Raw genomic sequence first — 16,327 nt, 5'->3', positions numbered from 1 at the left:
TCTCTCACCTGCGCGGTTTGGTTTCCGGAAAGCCCTAGGGTCTATCGAGCAATGCGTGAATCTTGACCTGCTTATAGGCAAGTATACTCGTGCCAAAGGTGGAAGATTATATCTTTGTTTCACTGACTTGAGCAGCGCTTTTGATCTAGTAGATCACCTCACTCTTTGGACTACCTTGCTTGGTATGGGTGCCCCTAGACCACATGTCTTCAGACACGCACACACAATAAATGAAAAAACAAAGCAAATGAAACAAATGTTTTGAAAATATACTGTCTTACGTTATAAACCTCAGTTAGCTAAAGCAATAACTGCAGATTTCTGTCTTACCAGAGAGTCGCCGATTTGAATCCTGGTTTTTACAGTGGGAAATAGTAACTAGTGTATTTATAGAGCTACAACTTCCATGCCTGTGGTAAAAAGCACTCTGACTCCAACAGTTAGAGCATATATTAGCTCCTCAGCAGCTTTTGTGTGTGTTGCTTAACCAGTTGCATAGGGTCCAGCGTCATGAGGCCAATTAAAGCCAGGCTCACCGGAATTATGCGGCAGGGGAGGATCAAATTATGTGGTAGGGTTGACTAAATTATGTGGCAAGAAAAGGAAAATTATCTGATGTTATACAGCACATTTTGTCATACATTTATTTTGTTATTTTGTCATTTTTACATTTGGCAAAAACTATCTGGGCATAGGTTTCACCTCATTAATACTGGTTTAATACCCAAATATAGCAAAAAGCATACTAGTCAAGCTTTGAAAAGGACCTTTTATATAGAGATGAGAGCACCTTTGCTGCAAAAAGGTGGGGGCAACACGCTGGAGCTCTTTTATTCTGAAAGGGAGGAGTTGTAGCCTAATGGCGAGAGCTGCCTACTTTGGAACCTAGTTCAGGTCCTCATGTCAGCGCAACTCAAATCACTTAATCGTCTAATGCCTAAAATAAAAAAAATATATGATGAATAATTATGAAATAGTGTTTGTGTAATGTATATGGTGCTTTTGTAAAGTTTTCCAATGCCCGTGGGCCAGGTCCTCCCTCCAAAAACCAAAATAGGGATGGATAACCTGATTCAAGATTGGAGTGATGGCCATGGTCGGTAAGTTGTGAAAGAGGCAGAGAAGGGAAGACTTCTACTTAGGGCCTCAGCTATCATTAGTGCAGTAAGTGCAGTAGCATTGGAGCCCAGGAGTGTGAGGGGCTCACAATAACCATATTATGGAGAGAACAGTTTTTAGTCAATTTCTGTTATTGTTTGATGATTTTCCCTATTATATGTTTCACATTTATTGTGGATTATGAGCCACAAAAAAAAGTATCCAAGATATGATCTCAAAAGCTCTGCCTCTGCGTACAGCCCTGCATCTCCTGTTTTCCGATCCTTGCCATAAAGTTTTGCAGGGGGACCCGACTCCAAAACATTTTGCTTTGGGGGGCTCCGAGCAAAAAAGTTTGAAGACCACTGCTCTAGACCAATTGTGAGCTTCCTGGCCAGACTATATGAGAATTTGGTAAGCAATTATGGTTGTCAATTGGAGAACTGTGGGCCATCTCGTGCAGACATCCGTACTTTGAGAAGCAGAACGCACGAGTCGTGTAACAACTCTGAAACTCTAACAGATATAAGTGGGGGGAAGAAAAAAATCGACTGAGGAATACAAATTGATGAAAGAAAACGTAGAAGGTCTTCTATGGTCTTGCCTATCAACAACTTTTGGAAAAAGCTTGGCTTCCTTGCGCATTGGGCCCCAGGACTAATACATATTGAAACTACGCATTTGCTAAGGAACTTGCCTTGGAAATATAGGGAGGATTCTTTCGCTTATAATGAGACTATACGAAGAGCTGCCATTTGTCAATTTTCCATAAATCCTTTGACCCTGTCCCCTGGTTGCTGTGATATTGATGTGGGTATCTGAAAAGGTCCTGATGAAGGTGGTCTAACTACTCTTCATATACCGCCGAAACGCGCGTCGACCTTATGTTGAGCCTTGTTCTCTGAACATAAAAATCTATTTGGTTGTGGAGGTTTTCTGTGTCACACATAACCTCTACCTTGTTCAGATGCTGGTTGTATGAAGTTTGTGAGAGTATGTATGTGTTTGAATGGCTGTGATATGGATGTATTTATTGAAGTTAGTCCAGGGGTTGTTTTTCTATTAAATAGATTTGTGCATGTGAAATTTTATGTAATTATTGTGATGATTTTGTTTTTTGTACGAATTTTCATAATCAGTTTTTTCTATTTGAATGAAAGACAGATATACATAAAAAGAAAAAGAAAAGTGAAATGTTATAGAATATATAAAGCAATGAAATAATAAAAGTAATGAAAATTTAAATGTCAAGTGTCACTGTTGTGATTATATGCATGAGATAGCTCAAGAGAGAGCAAGTCCTTGATGTAAGGAATAGATAGGCTATGAGGGAGCATATTTAGTGGTCTCTGGTTCTTTCCCCTCTTCTCCCTAGCCTTTAGAGAGGGTCCCCTATAGTGCAACGGTTCTCTGGGAGAATGCACTAATAATTTTGCAGTTAAACGTGGCATTCGACAAGGTTGTGTTTTAGCCCCTATTTCATTTTCTTTATTTATTAATGGGGTGGATCAGACTTTGCAAACTGTCCATGCTGATGTCCCACAAGTGGATGGGTGCCCCATTCCGATACTACAGTACGCAGATGATGCGGTCCTGCCGGCCAAGACCCCTCTGGGGTTGCAACGTCTAAGGGATGCTTTTGGGGATTTTATTGGTGCACGGAAACTGGTCATTAACAAAAGTAAAACTTACACAATGGCATGTCGGTCCAAGGTTAAAAAATGTAGATCATTCCTTTTGGATGAATTACCAGTAGCTTCTGTTGATTAATTTTGTTACTTGGGCATTACCTTCTCTGGTAATGGCTCCTGGACTCGTGAACTCATTAATGTTAAGAGTAAAATGGACAGAAGTACACATGGCATTTTTAGATTTTCTGCCAAGTTGGGCTCCAGACCAGTTAAGGAGATGACTGAAATTTATAAGGCAAGGGTTTTATCCATTGCAACATATGGGGCTGGTGTATGGGGTTATTTTAATAGTAAAGTTTTGCAGACTAAGGAAAATGGTTTAGTAAAACGCTTACTTTGTCTGCCTACCTCGGCTTCCTCTGAGATTATTCACAGAGAAGTCGGACTACAGTACCTCACAGATGTAGTTGCATCACGCCCCCTATTGCTTTGGCATTCTCTATGGTCCAAAGACAAAACCAGCTTTACCAAAGCAATTATCCAAGACAGTCTTAAATTGGACAACGCCATTATGATCCCTTGGCTAAGCTATATCAATTCTGTGTATAGCAAAATGTTTAATATGTCAATCCAGAATAACCCCCTTCAAGTTTTATCACTTAGTAAATTGTCCATCAGAGAAACTTATATATGAATATTAGGAGGGAAACCCGGCTAGTTAGTGAGAATAAGAAACCATCAGTTATGTTTTATCTAATGCTTAACCAAGTACTATCGCGGAGTTAGTAGTCAATAAACCTAAACCTTACTTTTCTCTATTGGGAGACATCAATATTCATCTAGATGACCCTAATAACTCCTCGGCCAAGGCACTTCTGGACAGTCTAGCGGCTCTCCAGATTGTACAGAAGGGCTTTGAACCCACACATGAAAAGGGCCATCTTTTAGATGGGATCTTCAGCAATGATCATAGACTGGAGGTAGGGACCCCCTTGCCCCTCACATGGACAGATCATTTTTTAATACCTCTACAGTGGATGCCGGCCATGCCACTCCAGGCTCCCCATCGCACCACCATATTAGGTAGAGATTGGTCGAAAATCTCCTCGGATCAATGGGCCAATTCTCTCTCCTTGGCCCCCTTCCAAAGTGAGACAGATCCGACCTCTCAGTATGAGAATTATATTAACTGGATGCATGCTTCCCTGGATTCTATCGCACCCATTAAAGCCCTTAAAGAAAAGACTAAATCCAAGGCATCACCGTGGTACTCCCCCCAACTTAAAGAATTAAAAAGGGTATGTAGGAAGCTTGAAAGGAATTGGAGAATCTCTAGGAGCAATATAGACAAAACCATCCATCTTGAAGCCATCAAAAAATATAAAACAGAAATTAGATGCATCAAAGCCTTGTACTTCGAGGAAAGAATTGCGACTGCTTCCAATTCATCTAGAGAAATTTTTCAAATAGCTAAATTCCTCACTGATATCCCCCTAACTCCCACTGACCCTAGCAAAGCCCAGACTCGCTGCGATAGTCAAGCGGAATATTTCCATGATGAAATACAGAAAATCGCATCGGCTTTTAACGCTCCCAATCTCATTCAGGACGAAGGAATTATTTTACCTAGTACCGTGACTCACAAACTAGATGAGTTTCCGCTGCTTGATGAGGAAACTCTTGAGGCTCTCATGCTGAAAATTAAATCTGGGTCCCCCACGGATCCGGCTCCCCCCTGTCAGCTATTAAAGGTCAAAGACTCCATCAAACCGGTTATCCTCAACATTTTGAATGCCTCTATTATTACGGGCTCAGTACCCACGGCTTGGAAACAGGCACAAGTTAGGGCATTACTGAAAAAACCTAGCTTGGACCCTGAAAACATGGCCAATTACCGACCTATTTCTCTTCTTCCGTGGGTCAATAAACTTCTAGAAAAACATATTAATGCATCTATCACTCAATTCCTGGAAAATCATCATTTACTTCATGAGTCCCAAGCAGGCTTCCGTCCTAAGTTAGGAACAGAGGCAGCTCTTTTGGCGGTAACCGAGCTGGCTAGGAAACAAATGCATCAGGGCGGCACTACGGCAATTATGCTGCTCGACCTTAGTGCCGCCTTTGATACTGTTAATACCAGCATCCTTCTACTTCGCCTCCACCAAATGGGAATTTCTGGGAAAGCTATGCACTGGCTCCAGTCTTTTTTGGAAAATCGCTCATTCAAGGTTGTTGAGGGTACCACCCATTCAAAAACCTGGCCTTTGGCTCAAGGCGTGCCGCAGGGCTCTGCCTTGAGCCCTACACTTTTTAATATTTATATGCAGCCTCTTGCACTCATTCGGCGTAGGCATAGTGACCTACGCCGACGATACACAATTAGTTGTGTCTATGAATCAATCTGACTCTTCCCGTTTGAACCTAAGTAACTGCCTGGTAGCGGTTGCCCAGTGGATGGCTGCCTCACATCTGAAATTAAATGGCGAAAAAACGGAGCTCATGATGCTAGGTAATTCAACCATTCCCAGCCCTATGACGGATTGGCCCCCATGTATGGGCCCCCCGCCCCAACCAAAACCTCATATAAAGAGCTTGGGCATATGGCTGGATGCAAACCTCAGCTTCTTGCAACAAGCTACCACTCTGTCCGCCACGTGTTTTGGGCTCATGCGCATGTTGAGGAAAGTGCTGCCACTTCTCCCTTTTGAAGCCCGCAGAATAATGGTGCAAGCCATTATATTGTCTCGGTTGGACTATGGGAACTCCCTATATTTAGGGGCTCCCATCGCCACAACAAGAAAGATGCAGGTGGCCCAAAACGCTGCGGCTCGTCTTTTACTGGGGCTAAATCAACGGGAATCGGGCACAGCGGCTTTGAGGAAGCTGCATTGGCTTCCCATTAAAGCCAGAGTGCTATTCAAATCCATGTGTATCATGCACAAAGCCATGTGGAAGACCGCTCCAACTATGATCTGTTCCTTGGCTAACCCCTACCTCCCCCACAGAGCTTTGCGATCTAGCACAGCTTCTTTAGCCACTGTAAACAAAATCAGACGCACCAGATGGGGCGGACGCTCCTTTTCTTGGAACGCCGCAAAGTCATGGAACTCTTTGCCCATTTCCCTTCGCAGCGAACCTAACCTTTTAAAATTTCGGAAGGAACTAAAAACCCACTTATTTGCTTAATTTTCCTCATTTTTAACTGTATGTTCTTTTAACTCACTTATCTTAACAGTCTGACTATACACAGCGCTACGAGGCCTCTGGGTTGTTTGCGCTTTATAAAATCCCAATTAAATTAAATTTAAATTAAGTATAGGGCTGCCAGGATTAGCTGACCTATATACACAATCCCATGCATCGCTTTGTCCTAGTTAGACTAAGATTGGGTATTGGCCATCATTTGGTTGCATTTCCCATAAAAGTCCTGTCCCTCAAACACGTTTCCGTGCCCATGCGATGGACAAAGTAAACAGAGCACAGTGCACTTTATGTTGTTTTGCAAATTTTATACTGGTTTCAGAATTTACTACCTTATACCACTTTTGCCCGCATTTGGTGGTGGATCACATCTTGCTGCAGCAAAATTTTTGTCCGAGCTCAGCGATGCTAGGGCCTGTTTTAACATGGCGCTTTTTATTATAGATGCACTTAATATATGTAAAAGCATAATTATTCCCATGGAGCGCTGAATTCTTGATGATTTGATGTAATTGTACTATCTTTTTAATGACATTTTATGAGTTTTTATGTTATGAACTACTCGCGATGTACTGTATTTTCTGTATACCTTTATGGTTGTTTCTACACACCGAATAAAGTTTAATGAAATTAAATGACCCTCAAACAATTTCCTTATTGGAGATGCTGCAGGCCTGCAACATGTTTCCATCTATTTCTTCGCCCACCCATGAGAAAGGGCCATACCCTACACCAAATCTTTCACAACTTTGACATATCAGTAAGCCTACCTCTTCCCATTACCTGGTCTGACCACCTCTTATTAAAATTCGTCATTCCCAACTCTGCCACAGCCCCTCGGGCTAACGCAGGGCAGAGGGTCCCTGATTACAGGACGTTCCATAAAATATCCATCTCGATGTTAGCAGACTCCCTCGGTCGTTCCTCACCAGAGCTGTCTAGCCGCCCGACTCAGACGCCCTCTCAATAGATTCATGGCTCTGAACCAACATTGGTGCAGCGGTACCGGTATTTTCCGGCTCCTCAAAGTGGTTGGTCCCACCAGCTCCATGGTTTAACGATTCCCTCAGATCTAGCAAAAGAAATTGTAGAAAAATGGAACAGAAATGGCATGAATCCTATCTACCTGAGGCCAGGAAGGTGTATAAAGACACCTTAAAAGCTCATTACATTCTTGTGAAGGCAGCCTAGAAAAACTTCTTTAAAACCAAGATAGAAAATGCCCAAAATAAGTGTAAGGAAATCTTTAGCATAGTTAAATCCTTTACCACACCAAAAGCCGGCACAAAGGAAGGGCCATGCATGGAAGTATGGTCTAAGCAAATAGCTCAAATCTTCCACAAAAAGATCTCCATGATCCAACAACCCTTCACTAACATCTCAGAGGAAGAACTGACCTTCTACCTCTTGGATCCTCCATCTTACTAGCTTTCCCTGAGTTTCAGCTTGAAGAGTCACTGACCCTTCTCCAAAGCATTAACTCCAACTCTCCTACCGACCTATGTCCAGTGAATATCCTGAACCTATTAGCTCCCACCATAAACCCCATGGTAAACCAGCTCTTTAATGCTTCCCTCTCTTCAGGCAACGTGCCAAATTTATGGAAGAATGCTAAGATTCTACCACTGATAAAAAAAGCTACCGCAAACCGACGGACCCTGCCAACTACAGGCCAATCTCCCTTCTTCCGGACCTCTCCAAAGTATTAGAGAAGCATGTAAACAAGGCCCTCCAAAAACACATTGAAGATGGGAAGCTCCTTCCTGAGTCCCAATCCGGTTTAAGGGCAAACTACAGTACGGAGTCCGCTCTGATGAAAGGAACTTAATTTGTCAAAGGTAAGCTGGACCAGGGAGGCAAGGCTGTTCTGATACTGCTCGATCTGTCGACAGCCTTCGATACGGTCCCACATGAGAAGCTCCTGGAGAGACTTGCTAACATCGGCCTGGGGAGGACCGCCTTAACATGGATGTCATCCTTTTTGGCAAACCGATCTCAGGACATCTGGCTCCCCCCTTTCCCAGCCCCGGTTCCGGCCATGAATGTAGGTGTCTCTCAGGGCTCCATTCTCAGTCCTACCCTTTTTAATATATATTTATCCCCCTTGCATTTCTGGTAGAGGAAGAGGGTGCCAAAATTGTTTCCTATGCTGATTTTTACATGTGAAAAAGGAACTGACATTGATAGGGCAATTATTAGGTCTTGCCTCACAAAGGTTTTTAAATGACTTAAGATCAATCAGCTGAAGTGCAATCCTGACAAAACTGAACTTGGTTTCTTTGGTAATATTATATTAACTCCCTCCTCACGGACCACCTGAATTCCAACAACAGGCTTGACCCTTCCCAAAATGGCTTTCGCCCTAGCCACAGCACAGAGTCGGCGGTCTTGGCAGTGACAGAACATCTTTGGACAGCTTTGGATGCTGGGCAGACATCGGCACTGATCCTTCTGGATCTCAGTGCCGCGTTTGATTCAGTGTTCCACGCCATTCTGTTGCGATGCCTGGACAAGGCTGGAATTGTTGGTTCAGCCCTGAAGTGGCTGGCCTCATTCCTTGCTTATAGGATGTTTCAGGTGATAGCTCCCCCGTATACCTCTGGCATCTTTCCCATCAAGCAAGGGGTGCCACAGGGCTCTTCCCTGAGCCCTCTGCTTTTCAATCTATATGTACAACCTCTGGCCACAGTAGACAAGAGCAGAGGGCTGACCATGGTCTCCTATGCCGACGACACATAGTTGGTGGTGGCTCTCTCGAGCGACTCTAAGCAGGATGCTTTTAAATTTCAAGGCGATCTTGGGGTAGTCACCGAGTGGATGACCACCAACTGTCTCCAACTTAATGCCAACAAGTCGGAGGTGTTTTTGATAGGAAAGGACCATGGTCTATGGAATGAGCTCTGGTGGCCCAAGAGCCTAGGCACTGCCCTTCCCCCAAGCAGGCAGTGAAGAACTTAGGGGTTTGGATGGATGCTTCCCTTAACTTCCAGACTCAAAGGAAAAAGGTGGCGGGAACCTGCTTTAGGTTGTTGCGAGGACTCATACCCATTCTGGGCTTCTTTGATGCGCCCACCAGGCAAATTATAATCCAGGCCTTGATTATGTCATGACTTGATTACGCTAGCTCACTGTATCTGGAAGCAAACAAGACAGAAATACATAGGCTACAGAGAGTTCAGAATGCGGCCGCAAGATCTCTCCTCGGTCTGCACAGAGCCTGCTCAGTGACAAACGCTATTCGCCGTCCCCACTGGCTGTCTGTGGCTAGGCGGATTGAGTTCAAGGCTCTCTGTATAGCCTTTAAAGTTCTGAAATGTGCCTCTCCTAATACATTGACTGACTTGCTTCTACCTTATGTTCCCTCCTGTCAGCTCCGCTCCATGGGACAACACCTGGTGGTGGCCCCCCTGGTTAGGAGGGTTCGTGCCGGAGGTAGTTCTTTTCGGAACAGAGCGGCCATCCTTTGGAACACGCTGCCGGCCCATATGTGGGGGCTTCATAATTACCGCAAATTTAGGAAAGCCATCAAAACCTTTCTCTTTCCCACTTCGTGGCCTCCTTGGGCCCTCCCTGATCTTGGTCACCTCATTGCTGTCAGTGCCGGGACGCCTCTTTGCTGGGGCAGCTGTCATGCTTTATAAACCCACTAACTTAACATAAAAAAATCCAGAAACGCCTGACTGGAGCTCTTGGTGGCCAGAAGATCTGCCTGCACCACATTATACCTGCGCCAGGTACAATGTATGCAGGGTGGGTTTTCCCCCGCAAAAAGCCTCATAGAAGTGGCACATTGAAATCTTTGAGAACTCAGTGCACCACTTTTAGGACGCCATTGCGTCAATATCTTACACCTGCCTCACAGCAGGCGTAAGACTGATGCAGGCCCTTTCACATGGGGCTTGCCACATGTGAAAGGACACATTGCTGGACTTGCGTCTATTTTCAGACACACCCCAGCAATGCATCACTTTTGCGCCTACAGATATGTCAGAAATACTGACGTATCTGTAACTCCTTGCGACATGATGCATCATACAGTAAATATGACTCATCCATCATGTCGCAAGGAGGGCGCACTAAGAAGTGACGCATCCCTGTTTTCACACAGCGATGCATCACTTCTCATAAATAAGGCCCTAAATGAGTTCAAATCTAATATTCAGGGATAGTTATGTGTGTTTTCAATATTGTAACACAGCAGCAGCTCACCATTATTACTGCAAATAATCTCTGTGAAGCCCTCCCATTTCTTATATGTTAGGCCTTGTTTTGATCTAAAATAAACTTTTTTTATGTATATTGCATGAAACATCAACACAAAATTTCTCTGCAAAATGGCTGTACTAGACTCACACATCAGGTACATAAAAAATAAATTAAAGGAAAACAGTATTTAAAATAATCTGTTTAAGAAATATTCAAGGTCATTATTGCAAAACTCTGGAGAACGGAGCTGACTCTGTCAGGGGGCCCCTTGAAAGGCTGGGGCCCTGGGCCAGAGCCCACTTTGCCCCTGCATTAAAACGTCTCTGAGTACAGTGTGATCACAACAACAACAGTATGTATCAAGCTTGCACCTATCTGCACAAAGAACTCCTCTAAAGATACAATGGTGCCAAAAACTTCTCCAAACATCCAAAGTTGCCAAACACTTCTCAAACAAAGCTAGGAGAAAAGACACACACAATAAAACAAAAGCAAGTTATGCTACAATTTTCCCCAATGCCTGGAAAAAATACTCTGTAAGATAAGCTACTTGCGATAGAGCAGAATCCAGGTGACTCACAATGAAGTTAGTCATTTGTACCATGTGCCCCTCTGCTTCCACCGACCACAGCCCATATCGGGTACTGATCAGTTCTTGTGTCATTCACATTTTACTTCCCCGCAGCACAGCATACATCAATGCTGAAATGGGTGAGCAAACTTCAGCCATTTATCAGTTATTGTGTCATTCACATGGTAAGTCTACCCAGCGTTGCTGAATTCACTTCAGCTGCTGCTCAATTATTCAGCCATAGACATTTTGATGACACCCACCACAGCATAGGGCAATGGGTCAGTCCACCCATCATGGCCTCCTAAAATACTGTGGCCACAATAAAATGCATTGCTGAATAAATGATCCCTGACTGAAGTGGACTCATCACTACCCCATGATCTAGGCTTAGCTAGGTGGAAACAAAATGTGAATGTCATACTAATCAGTCACTGAACTGCTGCCTGTGGAGGGGGCACCAAAAAACCCACGCCAACAGTACAGAAGAAGTGGCTGCAAAAACCACTGGGTACATACACATGTAAAGGGCAGCCATATTACATATTTTCACTTCTTTGGCAGGTCAGACGTGCACCCCTCAGGGGCCTAATCAGCCACTCACATAAGCGCAAACATAATTTATTGACGGTATGCATGTTCACAAGTGAGTGGGGAACACCTGAAAAGAACCAGGTACATAAAAGACATTTCTACCAAATTTCCCCTTCCCTGGGGGCCATTTGAGATCCACCTCAGGAGCCAATATGCCCCCCAAGAGAAGGAAAAATATAAATATACAAGAGGGGGTGAACCACGCTAGGGAAGATGACCCCCCTACAGAATGTAAGACATCCCTGGTGTCTAGTGGGATCCCTGCATGTGAATTGCATTGCAGTCATAATCCACAACCTGGGATCCGTTTCACTAAGCCATTGCTGGAAGGGAGAGAAGCTCCCCCCTTCACAATGATGCCTTTACAATTTTGTGCTGCCTGGGAAAGCTGGCAAGGCCCTGGGAAGCACAAAACTTACAATCAAAAAACAAAAAAAATGGTCACCAAATGTTCCTTTACTTGACGGGGCCAATTGCTCCCCCGGGAAGGGAAACATAATCTGTAAACATATGCCACCTGGGAGGGACAGACCCAGGCCAGGGTACCAACCCCCCACTTCTAAAATATAATCCCTGGTGTCTAGTGGTCCCTGCTCATGGATCTCAGTAAATCTGTGATTCAAGAGCAGGGATCAACTTGAAAAATGCATTGATGGAAAAGGGAGCCTCGCCTTTCTAGCGATGCCTCTTTCAAATTTACCTGAGGCAAAACCCCACTGGACACCCAGGGGGCTTCCTTACCAGATGTGTGGCTCACTGATGTTAATGATGGACTGGGGTTGATGCAGAAGTGATTCTGTGTCGGCCTCCAAAGAAGCTACCATGCGGGGAAGCCTCCGGTCGAAGCACCTGAGCTTTCTCCTCTATTCCCAGTTGGAAAAAACATTGGTGTCCTCCTCACTGCGGAGGTAGTGCAGAGGATGTCAATCTGTCATTCTCTGCAGTAAAAGGGTTAATGTCTAACCCCACAGAAGCCAATCACAGTAGGTATTTATCTGTATATGAGAAGCAGTAAAAGAAGAACAATGGTTACAGTTTGTGTGTATTTATGCATGTTCTAGAATTCTAAGTTTTGAAGACATTCTATCCTTATTGCTGCTGTATGAGGGCAATAAATGAAGAATGCATATTGTTGGCTTCCATGCCTTGCGATAAAAACAGATTTAAAATCTGGTGTTCATAATAAATCCTTCCAATGGAATGTATACTTAACAACAATGCCTCTTTAGTGAATAACCACTAGAGATTCCGATCTCTGGAAACCCAAGCGAGGCAGCGGAAGGGGAAGTGAGCACTTCCGTGAGTGACATCATAGCAGTGGTTAACTACTTTGGTTAACCACTGCTGTAACATCACTCCATTGAAGCACGGTACTCGGAACCTGCTGTTCAGGTTAAAGGCTTCCTAGGGCAGATGTTTAAAACAATTGTTAAAATGGATGCAGATGGCAATAGATGTGCTTGGAGAGCTCCACAGTCATTTTGACCTACTAGAAGCCCTCCTCCCTGCCCCCTGCAGGGAACTTGAGCCTAGATGCAACAAAACTAGAAACATTATGTTTCTTTCTTTCAAGCAGTAGCATAACATAGCTCCCCCCCCCCCCCCGCAGCCCATGTGGTGCGGGCGGCGGGGAAGAAACTCCATGGGGGCCCTCAGCACAGTATCCTGGCCTGAGAGCTCTTGACTGAGTCTGGAGGGGGGGGGCTCCATGTACTTTGCAGTGCCCCCCCCTCAAGTTTCCTTACTCCACTGCTTTCAAAAAGCACATTTGTAATAATGTGAACATAGATTTACTCTCTAATGAACTATGATTACTGCCCTCAGTGGTTTGGGAATAAGTTGTGTCATTATTCATCCCTGAGCAAATGTGTGTAAAAAGCATGCAAATCTTAGCAGGTGAACTATATCATGATTGTAAAGTCAATCCATAGGGGTGTCACATCACATTGGGTAGGGGAATTGACATGTTATAAAAGCAAAGCGAACAACAGCAGAGCTGATAAATGACTAGTAGGACAAAAAAATGAAACAACTGAGACATCTGTTTCTGGTACATATCTGCGAATCTACAAAGAGCTGCGGATTGCCTACTTGTTCATTTTGGCATTACGATGATCTTCTTTGCAAACTTGTCTGTTTCCAATCAAAATCGAACTCTCGCTCCGATCCATAATGGGTATTTATTTCCCTTCCCCTGTGTCATAGTGCTAGCATTGTTGATGTCTTTAATGAGTTTAATGACCGTGCTTGGAAATACTCTGGTCATTGTGGCTTTCATCTTGGATAAAAGGCTCAGAAATCATAGCTGTTATTTCCTTGTAAATTTGGCAGTTTGTGATTTTTTTGTTGGTGAGTTGTTGCTGGCTTTTCTACATCCCTGATACACAATTGTATTTTATGTGTCAGAATCTTTAATTTTAGAATCGCATGTGGTTGTTCGTAATATTGTACATGAATATACTTCTTCTTTTTGGATTTTTTTTCATTTTTAAAATTACATTTCATGTGTGAAAAGTTTAATAAAGTATAATTCAAGAGTATATAACGCATTGTCCTAATTATAATTTCCATTGTTCAGTTTGAATTGACAATAGGTTTAGAATTTTAGTTCATATGTAAAGCCCTCTCCCTTTGTTATGTTTTACCATAGGTAATAGATTTGTGTCAATCTTAAAATGGACGTATTGATGGGAAGTAGGTGCACCCCTCACAGATCCTTGCGTCACAGAAAGAATTCATCACATTACTAATTGGTTTAGCAAGCCGGATCCATACTGTAATATTCAAATTCTCCCTTTGCAGGCATTGGTGTGGTGGCCATCTTAGTGAAGATGCAGGAGCCACCACTCCCTTTCTCTAATAGTCAGTTCCACCATCGGTGTGACTGGTGTAAAAGAACAAGTATTAGCTGATGAGAATCAAGAAATTGTTAATGGCTAGTTATACAAAACCTTTTTTCAGTCCCAAATAGCCCAATTCTCAAATCCGGGCCATTTGCAAATGACGAAAGGCTTTTTCTAATGTATCAAACCTAACTATCGATTCAGGTAGTCCCTTCCAAATACTAAATCGTGGTGTTATGTACTAATGCTTTGCGACCGAAATGTGGTTGCAAAACATCATTACTTTACCACCAACTCAAAGGAACCCTTTCCCTTTGAGAATGTTTAAATAATTATTTTTTAAGAGCAGGCAGTCGTGTCATGGACCACTGCCTGCTCTTAAAAAATGAAAATGAAACATTTTATTTTTTATTTTTAAATGCCTACAGTTTTCCTTTAAAGAAAACTAGCTGCATTTAAACAAATATTTAGTTTTATTTAAAAGCAATCACAGACGTGGTGGTCTGCTGCGCCCAGCAAGCCGCCATCCCTGTAACTGCAATGTATCCTAGTAGCCTAGTGGGTCACATATTGCAACCTACCTCATTAATATGCATGCGATAGATCAAATTGTGACCGACTATGAATCAGAAATTTGCAAAACAACATATTAGTGCATAGGTTGCTTTGGAAATTTCCAGATTGGTTGCAAAAATACTGGTCACAAATTGCGACTAGTATTTTACGACCACTTGTACGTACAGCTAGCCCGGAAGGCTAGATGTAAAAAGCATTTTTTCCACTGCAAACCTCCCGTATTGCTGAATCGGACCGTTTGCAACTGCAAAAATGGATTTTGTAATGTACAATCACCAAATTGTGAATAGGGAATCTGAATGGTATATATCAACATTTTGTGACAAAAATGCGGTTAAAAAACAGTTACATTTTTCCACCAATAAAAAGTTGATGGTAGCCCATTCGCAAATGGGGAGAGGTCCCCTTGGGATGCCTTCCCCTTTGAGAATGGTTGTAAAAAAAAACATTTTAGGAGCAGGCAGTGGTCCCACGTGCCTGATCATAAAAAATAAAAATGAAACATTTCATTTCTCTTTTGAGATGCATTCAATTTTCTTTTAAGGATATCGGGACTGCATTTGAAAAATAATGATTTCTTTATAAGAAAGCAATCACAAACTTGGTAGTCTGACCCCAGCAGGCCACCATTCCTGGGATGTCAGCGAATCCTAGTGGGTCGCAAATTACGACCTACCTCATTAATATTCATGAGGTAGGTTTATTCACGACCCACTAGGAATTTCTAATTTGGAAATCAGGGCCAGATTTCTCTTTTAGTGCATTGTGATTACAAAATAGTGATTCACATAAAAAAACTATTTGGTAATCGCTATTACTAATGTTCGCACTTCTAGGTCCAAGAGAGTTAAGTGTAGTTCCTAAAAATACCTACGATCTTCACGTTTGTCGGTAAAATAAACTAAGAGATTGGTGTCTAGACTAATTCCGAACACCCGTAAAGGATATGTCAGTCTATAGACCAGCTAGCTCATAGTGCCACCATAAGCCCCTAACCTTACCACGGAGCAAATAGTTTCTGGTTACCATCAAACATGACAACCCTTGACCCTTCAGGGATAGCGGAAACAATACAGTACTTTTTGCTAAGTCAATCGTGTTCACTTGGTCTCAGAGAGATACACAGAATAAACGTTGGGAACGTTTTTAAAAAGCATTTAACCAGCGTCATTCTAGTATAAAACATGTTTGCTGCGACAATCATAAGACAGAAGCAAATGTAAAATATTTTAAGCCCCAGCAGAGTAAATAGATGGTAGAAATCTGCCATGGTACTAAAACAGTGAATATCTGCAGGCATATAAACATGACAGCAATCAAGTGTTCTCCTATGATTGCAAACTCTACCTAAGTGTGCCTAAGTGTATTTAGCGTGTGTGGGTGTAAAGTAAAGAATCCTCTAAGAGCCAACCCCATTATCTGATGGGAGAGAACGAAGGACCCAACCTTGGTCATAGTTGCACACCCCACTAGGGATGTCAGACCGTTGTGTGTTGAAGCTTCAGCATGCAGGACTTCAGTGTCAGCATGGAAGTGTCTCCTCTCGGTATCTAGTGAAGTGATGGTTCTTTTATGCCATAAAGATAGCCCCGGGGTCCCTACTACCG

This window comes from Triturus cristatus, chromosome 5_1 (assembly GCF_964204655.1).
Source record: "Triturus cristatus chromosome 5_1, aTriCri1.1, whole genome shotgun sequence".
Classification (NCBI taxonomy): Eukaryota; Metazoa; Chordata; class Amphibia; order Caudata; family Salamandridae; genus Triturus; species Triturus cristatus.
The sequence above is the reverse complement of the archived record's forward strand: the minus strand, read 5'-3'. Positions refer to the sequence as shown.